A 20,127-nucleotide genomic window follows, 5' to 3' on the forward strand; every position below is an offset into this window, starting at 1 on the left:
GGCTTTCCATTAAGTAGAATCAGGAATCAGCTATATTTGCTGCCTAGTTTTGCAAATGTGGAGCTTAGGTAGCACTAAAATTGGTACATCTTTTCATGGGGTGGCTGCCCTGCTATTTGGGATAAAAGCAGCTGTGATTTTATCAGGTGACTTTCACACAATGAAAAAAAGGTCCCCCAAAGAAATATATTTGCTTTATCTTGGAGGATAAAGCAAATATTTTTTTTACAATTATATTAAAGGACCAACTATACATGTTCTATAATATTTTCCCTTAGCTTTTACTGAACCTAAGATAAATGTACATCTAGTGGAGGAAATTTCAAAATTTATCATGGAAACCATTCATTTATTATAGGAGATATGAAACTGCAAAACTGAATTGGCATAAATAGAAACTATCAGCTATTTTATTAGAACGATGCAAGATTGTAACCTAATTCCAGTAAACACATATATACTGCCTATATAGTATATTCAAACATAAATTTGGCCAGAGAATCTATGTAGATAATCAACCTAGAATCAGACAAATCCAAGGTTGGAATTTTTAAATGTATTAAGGACCATTCTGAGAATTGATTTACTTAACAAAAATCTTTAACTTCCAATTTCTGTCTACTAAAGAAAGAATGGATGTAACATTGAATCAGACCTGTTTTTCCCCCCGCCTTGGTATGAGAAGTATTACACAAAGTGTTTATTATCTTGCATCCAAATTTGAGACCTCATCTCAAAATTGAGGACATTTAAGACAGGAACACCTTCCTTCTTTCCACCATGACATAACCTCAGTTCACAATCATTAGATAAATGAGAGAGAAATTTCATAATTTGCTCAGTCCTTAATTACTTTAATATTTAAATTCTGGCCTTATGGCAAGTCTCAGGTGGTGCAGTCAAAATTTATATTAAAATGCAAATGGGAAATTAAATAATTGAAGTTTTTTAAATAATGTGTATTCTTTTTTTTTCATACCTGCCTCAATATAGATTGTAAAGACAATTTATCCTAGAAAATTATGAGGCTTTTTGTTAAAAACGCTGTTCTCATACAGAAATTAATCATGTCTTTCTTCACCTCTCTTAATTTTGGATTACTTCATAATTTTCTTTTTTCATGACAGCTCAAATGAATTTAAATTTTCCCTGTAAATAACCAGCTTAGATAAATTTAATTATGAAATTTTCATTTAAAACTACACAAATTATGAATGTATGTAGATAAGCTATTCCAAAGTATATATATTTATCCAGAATAAGAAATATTGGTGATATGGGGAGTATATGCATATGTATCACATTAATATAATGGCCTGAATTTTCTCATCTGTAATAAACAGCAATTTCCTCCTCTATGCTTAAGACCACTTCAAAATTGAGACCTATAAAATACTTTGCCATTTTTGTCAGTGGGATGATTAGCTACCCTACTAATATAAAGAAAGAATTTTGCTGAAAGGGAGATAGCTGAGAATATTTACTTTAAAAAAAAAAATTTAGTATATCCAGGTAAGTTGACAATGTACTTACAATTCACTTTGGAGAAAAGAATGAATTTTCTTATGATACTTTTAGTATTCAATTTTGTCTAAAAGAAACTTTTATTTTTCAAGAAATAACTGTGAAAATGTATAATCCCATAATGCTTTTAAAAATGGGTAGTTTCCTTCATTTACCAGAACCTGTGGCCTCAGCAAACATAGCAAAAATTACTTAGTAAATTACAGGAGTATTGATCTGTCTTTCTCTTCAGAGAAGGCACTGACACCTAGCTTTTTTTTTTTTTTTAAAGTATCTGCCAGTTCATGAAAGTGAGTTATATATTCCCATCACTCTTCCATAAGCCAAAATATAAGAGTAGCATCCCCAGTGTTATTGATGTGAGTCACACACACTGTGAGATTTTCTGTATGGTGACTGAGTAACCTTTTCCTTTTGGTTTACATTTGTGGGAAAACTGAATGAGGTAGCTAAATCCCTAATCACCCAATGGATAATCAGAGCTATACAGCTGGAAGAAGTGGTAATGGGGAGGGGGGATGAGACATTTACTCTGCCTTTTTCCTGTTTAAAATATATCTTATGAATTGCTCTTTTTTGGGAGGGCAAGTCTCAACCAGGAAGACAGATACAAATGAAAAAAACCCAGGTCCTCTCTCACATGAAGATTGTTAAATAGTTGGTATCTTTTGATAAAAGAGTGACCCAAAGAAAAAGATTTTATTGGATCTCATTAAAGTATTGAAATTTCATCTATATAGATTGTAACTAAACTGACACAAATCATTTATTTGGTTTTAGTAACATAAGAATATGGCTCTATGACTTTATTTTACATGAAAAAACCTATCAGCCCTCTGTTATAAGCACTGAGGAAAACTGAAAATTGTTCTCTGCCTCTTATCTGCCCTTTTTCCTGTACCTTCCAAATCCCTAAGAACAAGTCTGAGTCCCAATGTCTGGTTTAAGGTGCTTTATGAAGTTTAAAAGAGATATGTCGCGGAGCTCAGGTGGGGGAGCTCATACACCTTTTGGGTCTCTCCTTCTATGAAATGATGTTTTAATTCTGTATTAGAACTAAGGCAAAAAAGAAAAGAAAAAAAAAGAAAAAAAAAAAAAAAGGGATCCCTGGGTGGTGCAGCGGTTTGGCGCCTGCCTTTGGCCCAGGGCGCGATCCTGGAGACCCGGGATCGAATCCCACATCGGGCTCCCGGTGCATGGAGCCTGCTTCTCCCTCTCCCTGTGTCTCTGCCTCTCTCTCTCTCTCTCTCTCTCTCTCTCTGCGACTATCATAAATAAATAAAAATTAAAAAAAAAAAAAAAGAACTAAGGCAACATCCAATTCTTGGCCATCCTGAGAAGATCCAGTAGATGAAACTGTCTGAATCATACTGAACTGGGTTTATTATACCAGCTTAGCTATTCACAAGCTTTAAATGACCTTGGACATGATATCACAAACTCTTAGTTTCAGCATCCACACTTATAAAATAGGGAAATAATAGCACTTCTTGTGATTTGATGGGATACTTTGAAGTGTCTGGCATACAGGTTTATAACTAATGTTAGTTTTTCTCTCCATCAAATTATTTTCTTCCTTTCTCTCTATAATTGTGAAATACTACTAATAGTTCAGTAACATTATGAATTTAGTAGTTGTTTGTTTTCTTTTTGATTGATTCACTTTGGACCTTACCACTCTTATCTACAACGTTTCTCTGACACCATGCATTGCATTCTAAACAATCGCCATGCAGACATCTGAAACATAATCTGTGATTCAATGATTTCTTCTTTTGCCTGTTTTCTGATATATGTCACCTAGTGGAAGCAAGAAGTACCTGTATGAAATGTTTTTGTTACTATTGGAAATGGAGTGATTAAAGTGAGTCCATTAAAATGAGTACAGTATCACAACATATTAAATAACACAAAAGAAGCCAAAGATAATAGTATTCTAGTCAATAATAAATGGAAGGGGTGGATGAAGAATGTCATTATCATCAAGGCTATATGATGATTTGTGCCTCTATGGCCACAGAATCCTTCACGCTGACTTCCAAATTGCATTGTCTCCTTTGTATAAGAAGAAAAGATCGGCTCTGGCTTGACCATGAGTCAGTCTTCTCCTGTAACAGAAAGAAATTCCTTCTATTTAGGGGACACTCAGGGCTCATCACACACCATGAAGTACAGCAGCGGGCAATAATTAGCTTCTCTTTCCCATTCAGCTATCATATTGTCTACCTCACTTCATCTTTTCATTCTTGCTGCAAACAAAACCACTAGATGACATTTTTTTTTTGTTTCTAAATGAGTATTTATGAAGATCAACACCTAAAATTAAATTAGTTAAACTAAATATCTCTCAGCTTGTAGATGAATATTGTAAAAGAAAAAGGCATGAATATATGCCCACGTAAATTGAAAGTACTTTGTACAATCTCCTTTTTCCTTTTCTGCTTCATGCATAAACTTTGACAACTGCAATTGTAGACATGTATACTATGATGTAAGGACTGTGCAAACATAGAATGAAGGCAAGCCTGAGCTCAGAAAGAGCTGAATTCTGCGGATGTCATCTCTGCTTGTCTAATTCTGGTCAGATAGCTACCTAAGTCACCAAGGACAAACACCCTCATAACTTTCCCTGCTGATGCTGAGCCATTGTCCTGAGCTGAGTTTCAGCTTTTGAGGAACCTAAGGTCCAGCCTGCTCTCTGAATGTTATGCTGTGCCATATACAGCACAAGAAAGAGACTATATGAAATTATTACTGAAGATTTTCCAGCAGGCTAATGCCTCGTATGTTTGCAGATAAGCATACAATATTGGGCAAAGACTGAGCTCCACTTCTCAACAATGAGAGCAAATGCCATCACGTAGTTTGAGCTGTGAAAAAGCACATCTCTATCAAGTATCTCACACATTCATACTCAGCAATTCTAGATATAATGAGGTAACTCAACACCATCGTATCTGAACTGATTTTCACTCGAATGTAAGAAATATTTGAGTAATTACTTGTGGAATGAAAAGTGGAAGAATGTTTGAAATGAAGCTAGCTGCTTATACTGCAGCTAAATAAACTGGCTCCAACCCAAGAAACTTCTTGACATAAAGACACTTCAAGCCCCTATCTCTCCATGTCCAAAGCCCCTCAGGATTACCATGGTGTATTTGTTTTAATGCCAGTATCTTTGTTCTTGGTTCTTCCTCAAAACAAAGCCTGAGCAAACTATGGAGTGCAGGTAGCTTATTTAGGAAATTGATCCCAGGACACAGGATTTGAGGCTGGGAGTAGAAAGGAAGTAAAGGGAAGGTCAGTCAAGGGATACATGATGGAGCTGACTACCTCTGTGTAGTGTCCCCTGAAGCCACCTGAGAAAGTACTTATGCTCTGGCTCATACTCACTGGTCCAAGTGTTAATGTCCTTTCACATCCAGGTTTGTTCTTATATCGATGTATCTGTTGAGTTTCCAACAAGTGTGCCAAATGGTGATGTCACAGAAGCTTGGGGCAGAAAGTGAGAGAGATTCAATGTAACTGCAATGAGCTGCTCTCACTTTACACTTTTGCCCAGAGGTGGACTAATGACTAGAGTTCAGAATTCAAAGTTAGGCTAAGAGAATATCAGAAAGGTCATAACCCCTCCATTCCCAGCACCATTAAGAGAAATTAATATCCTATAAAGAGTCTAACCCATTACAGTAAAAAAGTTGGCCAGTTGCTGTGCCTAGGCCAGCAGAGTGTATAATTATCAGCATGGGGAAAAACATTCTGCAAGTGCATCTTTGGTGGAGGGAGCAATATTACTTTCATCCCTGGATCAGATCCCCACATTCTAGTTAGTAGGGATACATATCCATACATCCGTTGTGGAATAGTGTATATACTGCATTATATAGGGTGTTTTCCAGGAGTGTCATCCTAATCAGGTAATACTCAATTGGCTATCTCAGAGATGTGTTCTTGTAAGACCACTAATACCATGGTCTTGAACTGAACATTTTACCTGTCATAATTTTTAGTAAGCTCCTTGGTTTTAGGCACTATTATGAAGAATCTCTTATGGTAAATTAGATACCCTATTAGCATATGGATAGTGGTATTTACAGGTCTGTTATGCAAAAACTGTTCTGGCTGACAGGAGAGAGTAGCTGAGGTCCATTAGAAGACTCCTGTTTCAACACTTTCTCCTTAGTGGCAAATACTGTCTGGCTGTTAAGAAAATGAGACCTAAAGATCAGCATTCTTTGTGCCCACTCCCATAGATCTATGTATTTGCACATTTCCTAAACATCATTGGCTTCAGTCTTCTAATCTTGCTTCTTCTAGGCCCCTAACTGAATATCCAAACCTCTTGTTCAAGAATCCATGTATATCTGCACATCAGGTATCCTTCCATATAAGGCAATAACCAATAACACAGCTAACTGCTCTGCTCAGTGCAAAGATTTTTGTTGACCATTGCCCTCAAAGCCATCCTTGGTAGGTCTGTTGGGTAGCAGAATAAATATAATACACAATCACTTGTACTTGCACTTGTGAACAAAGCCATTCTCCCTTATGAGATTATTGCAAAGAAGCCCCTAAAGGCCATATATATAAATTAAGAATAAAGCATTGACAAAACTAAGGGAGGTGACAAAGGAGTCTAAGTCATCTATTCATTCAACATATCTTTGCCTTCTCGACCTTCCAAGGCCAGATCTACAATGCATTATTTTCTATGCACAGTGGATTGTTACCATGACTGCCTAAACGTGCCTGATGGATCTTGGAATATTTGGGTCAGAATGGGCTGTTCTGATTGCATAGTAATTAGTTGCTGATTGTTAGTAATTCCTCAGGAGCTTCTTAAGTATAATCTGAGATTGGTCCCCGTACATGAGGAAAGGGAGAGACCAAAGAGGCTGACTACTCCAGATTGGTAGGTGGCAGATTTAATGAGCAAGGGAACTTATGTAAGAGCTTGTCTTGGGTGGCTGCTATAAGACCAGTAGATCTCCATACCCACTGGAATCTTGAATTTAGAGATCTTAACTGGATTTAATTCTGTATATTCTCTAGATAGTCTTGATACCACATCTCTATCTCAGACCTTTATTCATCACACAGCTTCTGGGAATGGGGAAGGTAAGAAGAGCATACATTCCAAGAATGAGGGAAGGGATAAGGGGGGGGGGGGAACTTCAGTTGCCCCAGTCCTGCTAGTAGGTCAACTAGTGGTCACATCTTCTTAATGACCTCCCCACACACATAGTTACTTGTTTCATGGTCAGATGTTTAACCCTAATAGGACCAATGCCATAACAACAGCTATTTTTAAATAAGTATTTTTCTGCTAGACAATTTAAGACTGGACTTCAGTTCCTGAGGAGTTTGCTCTGTGACACTCTCTGGGCTTCCTAGAGCTACCACAAAGTACTTTATCTGCTCAAATAGCTCCAGCATTGTCAAATCTATGGAGTCATGTAGCATGAGTGGAAAGGCAGCTTATACTGTGACTTAGAAATCCTGGAGGTCACTTTTTTTTTGCCCACGGACTTCTGAGTCACCTGATAAATTCATTAGAATAATATTCTATATATAACATATGTCATCTCCAGAATCCAAAGAGGCCCAGGAAGCTTAAAGTAAGGTGTCACAAATGTGCAAGAAATGGCCCTATACCATAGAGGACATATGTGGACATGACTTACACTATCAGAGCCCACAAATTGTTCTTGGCAGGGCAGATCCCTTAGTCTTTGTGGCTCTTATTTGCCACTCTCTGGAATGCATGTGTCTTACTAAAGTACCCAGAATTCTACTTCCTGATTAGTGTGATTGCAATGAGCATGACTGCATTAATATGGTGACCAGTGTGATGATGATCTGAGGGGGGAAAAAAAGGATGGTAAACCCCGTTGCAGACTATACTATAACAGAGTACAGAAAAGTAAGCACAACCCTAGGGGAAGACAGAAAATGTGTACTGCTGCCTTTTTCACATTAGGAAACTTTATTAAAGTATAAATAGAGAAAAGTAAACAAATCAGAAGTTTTCACATTGGTAAATTTTCAGAGTGGACACATGCTTATAACCAGCACTATGGCAAAATTAAACATCAGTGGTTTTCCTGTGATTACCTGCTCCACTGTCCTGGTATTTTAATACCATAGACTGATTTTGCTTTTTTTCAGTACTTCTTTGTATCCATCTCCTTTTAACATTTTTGTCAGATCATCCATATTATTGTATGTAGTTGTAATTTCTTTTTCTCACTGCTTTAAATGATTCCATTTATGAATATTCATCCAATTGTTTATGCACAATTGAATCTTCAATTTGAGGCTATAGTGCTTTAAAAAGAAACTTGTACATGGATTTTGTTAAATATTTGATATTTTTTCCTCTTGTATACACCTAGGAGATCATTAAGTGATAAGATTTGCAAAGGTATAGCTTTAGTTTATATTGCTAAGCCGTTCTTAGTTGTGATGTCCCAGTTTATACCTAATATACATAAATCATTCCTTTTGATATACGTCCCTCCAACACTACATCTCTCTTCACTTTTGGAAATATTGGGGGGTATTTTGAGGTATCACATTGTGTGATTTTAATTTGTATTTCCTTATTAACTAATGAATTTTCAACTTAAAACACATTTTTATATTTATTACCAATTTTATACCTATTTTGTAAAGGACTTGCCCAATGAGTGTTGCTCATTTTTCAATTGGGTTGGCTGCATTTTTATTAATACCGTCCTTTTTGTATTTGAATATGAATAATTTGTTGGCTATACTTATTGTAACTATCCTTTCTATGGGGCCTGACTTTTTAACTCTCTCATTGATGTCTTTTCATGGCAATTCTAACTTTGATCAATAGCCAAATACCCAGTGCCAGAGGCTGTGTTATTTGCATATCAATACCATATGTGACATACCAGTGGCAATTGAAGTACCGTCTGTTTAAGTTTATGATATTCCACAACTATCTGGCACAATTCTAGTTTTTTAGTGCCCAGACTGGGAACTAAATGTGGATTTTTAGAGCATACTACCGTACATCCTTTTTGATGGTGGCATTAACCTGTTTAATTTATCCTAGTATGGGTTTGCTTATGTGATGGAGGGGAAGAAGAGTTTCAAGAAATTCAACTCGGCCTTCCCCATCTCAATAGCTCTTAATTCACAAGTAAGACGAAGTTATTGGAATTCTTTCAGTACAATCTATACATTCCAATTATATAATAAAAAAAATAATTACACAATGAGTACCTGGACATTTTGGAACAACTGAGAGAGTTGTATGCTAGAATGCCATTCATCACCTGGCTGCCATGTACTTTCACTATAACCATTACTATATTTTGGTTCTGCTTATATCCAAATCCATTCAGACCTGATACTCAACAGCTTTTGGTTCCTTGAATTACAGCACTTTGGGTCTGATAATTAACATAAATCTGGAAATGATTAATGGATCATTATTTACACTTGCTGCATCTGACTTCCTGCAGAGACATTTTGCTCTCTGTTGTTTCTCTTTTGTGATTTTGTTAAGTGATATCCAAGCTGGTTTGCCACCTATCTAATCTTTAAGATCATTAATCTATTAGCCATTGCCAAAAAAATCCCTGCAGGTCAAATCGTCATGGTTTTCTCTCCAAACCTGCTGTCTACCTTGCCTTGGTCAGTTAATTACCACCACTGGGCCTCTGCTGATCTAAAGCCCTATTATAAATAATAATAGAGAGCCTAACTACACAACAGCCTTCCCTACCATCAACTCCAGCATAGAGAAGACAGTTATTACTTCTCAAAGGTATTACTGTATAATTTACCCAATAACCTTCTTTATTTACAGCTTTAACAATATGAAGTGGCCTTGTGTCACTCCTGGAGAACATAGATTATGGTACCCTGGTCTCACATAGTAAATCTATTCTAACATCCCCACATTGACATCTGTGAGGCTTCTTTTATCTTTTACATTCTCTACTGTTCATTGTGGCTCCCACTGTGTCCATCACAAAACTAACCCAGCAGCATATAAGGAATAGTTTCAGGTATTATCGACCAAATCTTCAAACTCAGATCACAAGGGTATACACTCATATCAATAAATTCTCCCTTATCTTCCCTAAAATCTCCCTTTCTGGTCCAACACATTCAAGATTACTGTTAACATATAATCACCTGTTTCCAGATCTGAAAACTCTTTGATAAATAAGTTGTGTCTTCTCATAGTGGAGAAAGAACTTACAACCTTGGGCTTTGTTGAGGTAAGCCCAAGTTATTCACCAGGAAATGATAATAATAAAACAAAAATTTAGGACAGATTTTAGGAGCCCTTGGAAAACACCCATTTCATACAGGGGGAGGGTTCAAGATAATCCAAGGGTTCAGGTTTATTCACCTGAATGCTGAATTCCAAGACTCAGCATCTCATTCTTTGGGTCAAAGTCTTGACTTTGACAAAGGGCATCTGCTGAGGCTGAACATTCAAATTTTTTGTAGCTTGGAAGCTATTGTCAGATAGCTGATGTCTCGTATTTGTAATTATTTCCCTGTTTCCTTCAAGTAGTACCACTGACAACTAAACCAATGCTTCACTTTCCACCTATATCTTATCAAGTTCACTACCAGTTAAATGATAATTGTGAAACAATTATACATCAGGTGTTACATCTTCACATCTATCCCTAGTAATAGGGTCATTATTGATCCTTATACAAATCAGAGGACCTAGTTCTAAAGTCTCTTCCAGAAGGGGTCCTTTTTAGCACCAAAATGATAACCATTCTCTTAATCTGGGTTCCGCCAAAAGCTTAGCCTAAGAAAATATCTTGAACAGAGGATTTGAAGTCTGGAATTAATCCCAATCAAAAGACAATTATAAAGAGCAAAACAGGGAATGTAGGACAGTTAATACAAAGATGAAATATTGACCTGATCACCACTGTGCACAAATGGATTATATCTTGCTGACAACTTTCTAAAGAGTCTTATAGAATGCACCTCAGAGCTCTCCATCATAAAGATAGATTAAAAGAGCATTTATTAATCAGATAACTAGATAACCCCTTTCAGTAAGAGTTGCCCCAAAAAGGTTAATTCACTTATACTTCCATGTTGTGCAAGGTCATGATAGCTGAGAGAGTACCTGCAGAGATGTTCTGAGTGACATCTGTGTACACTGAAGTAGGATGCTGCCACTTTACAACTGTGATTGGTTGGTTTGGGCAGCAATATTGTAAGTAAAATTATGGGCTGAGAAAATGTATGTGGTATACAGATGCTACAATTTCAAGTTTTGTTTGATTCTCTTGGTCTTAAATGCTGACTTTCACTCTTCTTTTCTTTTTTGTCTTTTTGATTTATATGTATTAAAGACCTTGTAGATGTATTTATATAAATCTTTTTCACAAGAATGTTAGAGGTGCCTGGGTTGCTCTGTTGACTGAGCATCCAACTCTTGGTTTTGGCTCAGGTCATGATCTCATGGGTTGCAAGATGAAGCCCCATCTTGGGCTCTGGCTCAGTGAGGGAGTCTACTGGAAGATTCTCTCCCTCTGCCCCTCCCCCCCTTCCTTCAATCCTATTTGAGTATGCATGCATGTGCACATGCGCTGTCTCTCTCAAATAAATAAATTATAAATTGTGAGTAAGTCAGGGTACGTTTAGAGTGATACATGAGTGATACAGAATAAGGAGTTTATTATAAAAATTAGACTTAATTTAGGGAGCTGGGGAAATGTGATAGGTCAGCCAGGCTGATGGTAGGGAAGGAGAATAGAATGTGATCTGGAGAGATAAGGGCAAACTAGAACCCGTGAGAATAAACTAGGACCTATGAGAACAAACTGGAAACCATGTTTCCTGTCATTTCATCTGACATGCAGTAAAATAGTACTTTTCAACACAGAACTGCTTAAATACTTGGATCAGTTCTCAGAGAAGCCAAAAGAGGTCTAGTGTCCCTATATGTACCTTATACCAGCAAGGTGACCAAGTCATCCCATGGCAACTTGTAGGTGTCACGTCACTTGGTGCTTAGCTCCAAACTTCATATAGAACAGCTTTCTCTTCTTTTCTTTCAAATCTTATATAAATTTCTTTCATGAACCATAAAGGAAATCAAATACATGGTAAAATATTTCCAGTTTAACTATATTGACCTATAATATCACATACATATCATATATATAATATCACATATAATATCATCCCGGTCTGCTTCTTATCAACTTAGCACTTCCTTCAATCCTTATGAACTTCCAAAGAGAGAGAATAACACAATTATGCTTGTACCTAATGGCATCCAACCATCCCTGATGGAGCTGAGAGCAAAAATTACCTGTTCCTTCAAAGAGGATGTACAGTTCCTTCATCCATTTTTGGGTGATATGTATTCCTTTCCTAGCCAAATCACACTTGTCCTTTAATATACTGTAATATAAATACAGAGGTAGAAGGTTTACTATTAACACATCTTCTTTATTCCAGACATTCTTCTAACTGATGTTATATAGTGGCAATTCAATTTCCCTCTGAAATCAGAATTGATCACCCTAGCCAGGACACTAATACTTTGTTTACCTGTTAATTCACTGTCATGAGAAACCCAAGTGGCCAGGTGGAAGTCTCAACTTACAGTTTAATGGAATCATTGTCTGGCCCTTTGATAGAAGCATTTTCCACTTGAAAATTAAGATTACCACACCAGTAAAAGCAAAAGTCATGAGAATAGGAAACAAACACCTCATTAGTGGGTCACTAGAAGCAGTAGTGAAAGAATCCATTTTCATTTTCACCTCACTGGTTCCCTAGACCTTTTAATCCTGGCTGCGGAACAAACAACATATTTTAATCACAGATTCAGAACATAGACTGCATCTTAGAGCTCATTGTACTACCCTTCAAGAGGTGGACACATAAGAACTAAATCTTTAAAAGTCTGTTTCAGTGTTCTATCAGGCCAACTGCTTCAGAATTATGGATAACATAAAAACAGTGATTTCAAGAGAATGAGCCCATTGCCACACTCTATCTGATCTAAAATGAATTCGTTGTCAGAGGTAATCTGAGTGGATTGCCATTGTGGTAAATAAGGCATTTTGTAATCCCACAGGTGACAGTTTTAGAGGAAGCACTGTGTCAGGGTAGGTTAATCCATAAAGCCACCCCACGATATAAATATTGTTTGATTTTTATAGACTTTCTAAAGTATAACAAGAAGCCCATATTGTTCCCTTCCTTAGTTTGGTGACAGACCATTGAATTAGAGAAAATATATAATATTTTATGTTAGCATATTATAAAAACATAACTTAATAATCCCCCATAAATTGTTGTTAACTTAAATATATATGGGTATGTGGTTAGATACTTATCTCCCTTCAAAGAGATGTGTCAACTAGGTCCACATCACATCACCTTTTAAATGTGTTCCCTGTTATCACAGATGTGAATAAAAAAATCTTATATTTTAGGAAATCACCTGGGGTTTTCAAAACAAACTACAATTACATATTCATCATATAGTGTCAAATATTTCCATATAATTCCCAGTAAGAGAGATTTGCTATGTGTTACATCATGCTGTGTCTTATGGCTTTTTTTTTTTTTTTTGCAATTGATTATTGCTCACAGATGGTATTTTCTTGACCTCCTACTTCAAATCACAACAATCTGTTGCCTTATCTAAGAGTTTATCTAGGATGACATAAAGATGTAGAGTTAGGAATGTTGTTCCTAGCTGTGTCAAGTTGTATTTAAAAGAAACTTTGTAAATTATCAAGCTGATTCCTTCCTCCTGAGGGATTTGTGGGGGTATTGGAAAAATGTATGATACATTTGTGAAACCTTAAGAATTGTGATCCACCACAAGAATAAAACTATGCAAATATAGTAAGGAGCACTAATTGGGTACTACCAAATTGCTATGTGGTTACTATAATTTACTGAAATAACCATCTTTTGATGCTTTTTTTCTTAGGAGGACTCTGAGTTTCATGTTTTTGTTTTCTTCCTGATAGAGCACTAAAAAAAGAGAATGCACAGAGAGCTGTATTATTGGATGTGGAGAGCACGTAGGCAAAGGATGTTTACAGTTTATAACAATTTTCAATTTTCTGCTCCTAAGCCCAGTGTGTTCATTAGAAAAGCAAGTGCTACCTGTGACCACTACTAACTATTTTAATAAAATATTTATAAACAAAAAGGTCAGAATTAAAAAAATATTAGCCAAATCATTGCTTCACTTCTAGCCCATGGGCTTTGTTGTTCTCTGCCTGGAGGAACAATTTTCCTACTGTTTAGAGTTAGATTCCTCTTCAAAGGCAAGCAATAGCTGACCTGTGTCTTCAAAACCAAAAGCTAAATTCTCACACTGGCATTCTTGATCTTTCAACATCTGGCTCATAGATATTTCTACATTATATCATACTACTCTCCTTTAAAACAATCATCAAGTCAGCTAAACCTTTAATAATTCTGAATTTACTTTTAATAATTCTGAATTTCCTCTAATAATTCTGAATTTACCTAAACTTTTACTTTATTCTCCTTATTTAAAATATTTTCCTCAAATGCTCACTCTTTATACAAATCACATCATTGAATATCTATTTCCAATACCATCTCCTTCAAACTTTCTTGATACTTTGTAATAGATATAATCTTTTAAGCTATCAAAAACACTCTTTTTTTTAATTCTTACTTCACCTTGGTTTTCTATGATATCTGTATTAGTTAAATGTAGTTGATACTTAATTATGTGTTAACCTTAAAAATAAAACTGTCAATTATTTTACCATCAAAAGAGTTTGCTGGTAAGGATTTACTAAGGAATAGCAGAGAACTGCAACCCAGGACAAGCAAGCTAAAATAAAACCAAAGGCAAGTTTGATGAGCAAAAGAAAGCAATGTTCTTTTATACAGCAAGAAAGGAGTTGGGAGGGGCTGTTATAAACTAAAAGTTCACTGGAATAATCTGAAAGCTGAAAGTATTCACTTGCAAAGTCCATTTCTTGCTATTGCAATTGACTGGTAAGACTGAGAAGCCTCCTGGCCAGCCTCTAAACTCCTTTTTAAATGAGATTTCCGTTTAATTTTCACATATGCAAATAAACCATAAATTGGCATATCTAAGTGGTGGGACCTCATGAACTTTCTGTAAAGTAACTACCAGAATCTGTCAGTTCAATTGTCTGCATTGTACTATTAAAAAAATAATAATAAATTTTAAGGCAGTGTGTACCATGTATATAAATGGTCATGACATAAATAAACTAGAATCTCCAATTTTAGGTTCATATTTGAAAGTGTAAATCCGGAAACAAAGATTCTATTATTTTAGGCATGTGGACATTTTTATGAAATAGTGCTCTTCAGAGATTATTTTCTTTCTCCTACAAAAATCACGATAATTCATAAACCCTTGCTGTCATTCTGATAGAAAAATAGATATTACAAAGAAATTGAGAAAGACTATTTTAAAGTAAAGGTGAATACTCCAACCTTCTGGAATGTTCACATAGTTGTATACAAGATATATCAAGAGCATCATAATGAAGGATACAGACATTTTGGTGACAAAACCACTGTTGTTCATTATGAGCTGCTATAAATATTGTACAAAATTTGAAATTGTTTTACAATGAAAATATCAATTTGTATTAAAGGAAGCAAAATGAAGGGCACGTTAAGATTTGAGTTAAGTAATAACAAAAGGACCAATTTCTGGAGTTACATTTAATCATGGTTTCAGAATTCCACCATAGAGTAGACATTCTTGGCATTAGTGGGGGTAAGCATACCAAAGGTGACTGCTTAACTAGTTGTATATCATTAATTCCATACATGAATTGACTTAGATTTTGCCCTTTAAATAAAGTTCCATGATAAAATATTTTCTCCAAATAGTATTTTAAGTAGATTTTCTGTTTAAAAAGGAAGAAAACAACCCAAAGGCTTTAAGAAACTTGAATCCATTGTGAATGAACTCAGTAAGCATATTAATAGAAAGGAATCTAAACAAGGCAAATAATTATTTGACAAAGTCACAGGGATAGAAACAATTCTTATTTCTCCTAATAACAATTTTTTTTATTTTTGAGAAGATTAAGCACTCTACTAAGAAATCTTAGGCTACATCGTATATCAATTTTTTATCAAGACACTCTGAAGAACTTTTTACACTTAGTAAAATAGGCTGTGCTGCCTTAAATGAATAGCTATTTTGATGTGTAATGGAGAACTGTGTTATTTTGGAACTTAATGACTAAATAGGCTACAAGTGTTCAGTAAAAGGAATTAAAAGACAAAATGAAGTTTTACTTGTGAGGCAAATCTCATCCCCCATCCCTCTACCTTGGAGCTGACCTATGATAAATTGTCTGTGTTATTCAGGACTGGAGAGAGTTAATTCACTTGCAATAGTACCACAGTTGTTACAGTTTCAAAGTTTCCATTTTTTAGTCATGAATGGTAGAGCATAAGGAGATGAAATTACAATAGTAATATAAAAACGATGAGAATTATATTGCATTTTTGTCTCACATGGAATCAAAGACCACACCCACATTATGGACAATAGTTGAAAATCATGCTGCCGAATGATGAGTATGCTTTTCTCCCTCTTCTATAGTTAATAAAGGATGTTCTGTGAGCTATGTATATGCCATACACTACTTCAGGAATAAAATCATTAGCAGAAATGTGCATCATTACTTTTGGGGACCAATGAATGCCCCCTGATTTTCAAACTCAAGCTAATGTTAAAAATGAACATTTTCCATGTTTGCATTTCTTTGCACTTCTGAGAAGCAGCTGAGACCAGAAGCAAAAATGCTAATATTCCATGAGAGCAGCTGTTGTTATGGTATTTCTGGACTAGCTGCTTACAGAAAGATTAAATCTTGCTGTAAAGCTTGCATTTTCTCCTAGAATTCTCAGCTCAATTTCATAAACTCAAAAGGTTTGAGTAGGTGAGATGGAATTGTGATAAGCAACCCCAATCAGGTTATTTCTCTGAACTAAAACAAGCCTTTAAAATTTTCTCAGCTCTAATGCATCTCCATTAATAGTGTTAAAGCCATGAGTTACAGTGGAAGTCACAAATAAATATCTAATCTGCAGAAAATGAGAAATCCTGAAATAGGAAAAGGAAAATCTGGAGTGAGGGAAAAAGCCCTAGAACTTTTTACTTTTCAATCTCTGAATATATATGTATATATGTGTATATATGTATATGTGTATATGTATGTGTATCTACATGTATATACATCCATTTGACATCTATTGAAAATGATGATTGCTTACACCTCAGCAAAATATTTGATTTACATACAAAGAAACAGTAAATTAAAGCAGTAAGATAACAAACAGCAGATCGATTCACTATAACCACCAACCACAACAGTGTATTTTAACAAAATACAAGTGGACTGGTTGTTCCATAGAACATAAATGGTTTTACTCAGGACAAAACCTTGGCTAGAAGACTTTTTGAACCACTAGTTTCTCATTCAACACATGGTAACTTTTAAGTCCTAGAAATAGCTATATTAAATTATTTTAAAGTCTGCTCTTCTTTGGAATCTCTTCTTTTGTAATGTAAAAAATAAAAAGAAAATACAAATACTATAAAGGTGATATACTAATTATATATTATATTTTATGTACTTCATAATTTGATAAGATGTTTCAATAATTTTATTAAATAAATTTCAAGAATATAATTGGTGAGTAATGCCAATGAATCAATCATGCTGTAAATATTAATTAAGTGTCCACTCTATTTTAGCTTCCCTGATGACTTCAACTAAGAGAAACACTATTCTAAAGAAGTATCTAATCAATCCAGGGGGAAAGAAATTTAGGTTCCCCAATTATCATATAAAGAATTCCAGTCCTAAACTGTTCTTTATTATAAAAAGTCCATGAATTCATAAGTAAAAATGTTTAATCTGGTTTATAATTGCAAAGAAAAATGTCATAAACAAAAGACAACTACTTGATCTGAAAGGATTAAAATAAGCTGAAAGAAGTGAGATAGGATGACATTATTAAAGTGAGCAGAAAAAAATTAAATTAAAAAAAATTAAAAATTAAAAAAAAGTGGGCAGTGACCTAGTGACCTCAAATGTGGGAAAGATCTTGATAATTACATATATATGTAATTATACATATATACATACATACATGCAAGCACATGTAATACACATATATACATACATATATTTCTAAACATAAATATGCAATGAATTAACAGACCAATAATAAATTGTGAAATAATTGTTTCCGAATTCCTATTTCATATATACCTATATATTTCCTGGATAATTTATCCATGTATTTATATATATGTGTGTGTGTATAGTTTATAATTTATATGTATATGTATATATATATTGTCATTATATAGAAAGGAAGATAATTCAAGAAATGGTAAGATTAGGTTTAGTCCATCAATGATCTGTTACCATGAAGTAAGGAAGTACCTGTAAGGGGTAGATGGGACAGTGTGTTGTAAGCAGAACATGTTTAAAGTTATTTCAGAATACGCTGTATTCTGTAACTTCTCTCATTCACAGCATCTATTAGGTGCTCAAAAATTATTTAACTTGTTCAATCAAAAGATATATTCACTTCATCTTGACCTTCTATATAGTTACTGGTACAGACAAGCTCAGGTTCACATCAGGGAAAATCTTGATCCCAAATTACAAGAGAACTGAACCACTGTCTCCATTAGAACATAAAGAAAAGGAAAAATTACAAGTATCTTGTATAATTTTGAAATCAAAAGAAAAGGTTTACAGAAGTCAGAAAATGATGAAAGGGGGCAGGAACTTTTTAAAGACAGAGGGTAAAGTCTCATTCGCTACAATAAATGATTATATATGCTCATTGTTTCTCCCATTTTCATTCTGATTAAATTTTAGAAAAAAGGAAAGAAGTAGATTTGCCTGTAAATTGATCAAATTTAATTGCTTCCCATCAGGTTTTTACTTGTCACTGTACTGAAGCTGCTATTTTAGAAAGGTCATCAATGACATATTGACCAATTACATTTTCATCTTTGAACTTTTTATCTTTGTTCAATATGTTTCACGGTTCAGACTTCTTTGTGTGTGAATTAAACTGGTTCTCCAATCACGTATTCATCCATTTACCCATCCATTCATAAATGTACACAACATTGATAATTTTAAGGACTAAGCACTTGTAATTTTAGAATCACCTAGCCTTGAAATCTCAACTTCCAAAGGTATTAAAGTCTTCCTCTTTTTAATTGACTATTTATGATCATTTGCCACTATTTTTAGATTTTAACCACTCTGCATTTTGATCTCCTACACTGTCACATGAAACCAAGTGCTTTAGTTTTGATTATTATTACTCTGAAAAACATTTTATACAAAAGACCATAGTGAGTAGTCACCAGTAGAAATTTAAGAAGGAATATTCACTTTGTCAAATACTTTTGTTATAGTTGAGGAATTTCCTCTGTATGACACTAACTACAATTCATTGTGAGCATTCAGTGTGCATACTCAAGAACCTTTCATTCTAAAGAAATAAAATGTCAAAACTTTTATATTTTAAGGTATATTAAATGAAGTGCATATTAAATGAAGTCACTTTTTTCTTTTAATAGGTCATTTTTGTGAAAATAGGCATTGTCTGCATAAATGAAATTAAAAATGTAGATGGGGTGGTATTTAAACAGAAGTAGAAATAACCCATATTAGAAATTAACAGAAGTGAAACAACATTCTCACTTTATTATTTTTTAAATATTTTATTTATTTATTTGTAAGAAGCACACAGAGAAAGGAGAGACATAGGCAGAAGGAGAAGTAGGCTCCCAGCAGGGAGCCCGATGTGGGACTCCATCCCAGGACCCTGGGATCACGACCTGACCCAAAGGCAGATGCTCAATTGCTGAGCCACCCAGGTATCCAAAAATATCCTCATTTTAGAAGTCAATATAATTTAAATCAATTTCTCATTTCCTTTCCAAAAAAAAAAAAATGCTTCCTTGTTTTGATAAGAGGTTATATAAATCACCATCTTATTTGGTCTAGTATAAATTCACTAGAACTTTTATAAATTATTTCCACATCAGGATAATTAGACTAAGATTACTTTTATATAAATGATAAATACAAAAATGTGTTGAGTGAGTGATGGGGTAGATGTTCTCAAGTGAAAGGAAGTATTAAAAATATATCAAGAACAAAGTATTAAACTCATATATGTTTATGTAATCTAAAAAGGGATGCTAAATAAAGATTTTTGTTTTGTTTTACTTATTTTTAATTTTTTATTTTATTCAAGTTCAATTTGCCAGCATATAGTATAACACCTAGTGCCTATCCCGTCAAGTGCCCCCCTCAGGGCCTGTCACCCAGTCACCCCATCCCCCCCCCCACCTCCCCTTCCACTACCCTTTGTTCATTTCCCATGGTTAGAAGTCTCTCATGGTTTGTCACTCTCTCTAATTTTTCCCACTCAGTTTCCCTCCTTTCCCTTATAATATCTTTCACAATTTCTTATATTCCCCATATGAGTGAAACCATATCAAGATTGTATATTCAGAATACACAACGACCT

At 34.7% G+C, this 20,127-nt stretch overlaps 1 long non-coding RNA gene across 2 annotated transcripts in view; it reads right to left on the minus strand.

The window, feature by feature from the left end:
• LOC144324221 (uncharacterized) overlaps positions 1-20,127 on the minus strand; it is a 56,274-nt gene that overhangs the window by 15,014 nt on the left and 21,133 nt on the right. Inside the window, exons 3-6 of one of the 2 annotated variants that reach the window (XR_013389777.1) lie at positions 11,861-11,952; positions 11,494-11,618; positions 4,918-5,016; positions 2,920-3,632 (exon numbers count right to left, since the gene is read on the minus strand). This is a non-coding gene — a long non-coding RNA (uncharacterized LOC144324221). Of the gene's footprint in view, positions 1-2,919; positions 3,633-4,917; positions 5,017-11,493; positions 11,619-11,860; positions 11,953-20,127 lie in introns of those variants that run through there. The other variant, XR_013389757.1, reaches the window with a different exon arrangement.

Source organism: Canis aureus, chromosome 1 (assembly GCF_053574225.1).
Source record: "Canis aureus isolate CA01 chromosome 1, VMU_Caureus_v.1.0, whole genome shotgun sequence".
Lineage (NCBI taxonomy): Eukaryota > Metazoa > Chordata > Mammalia > Carnivora > Canidae > Canis > Canis aureus.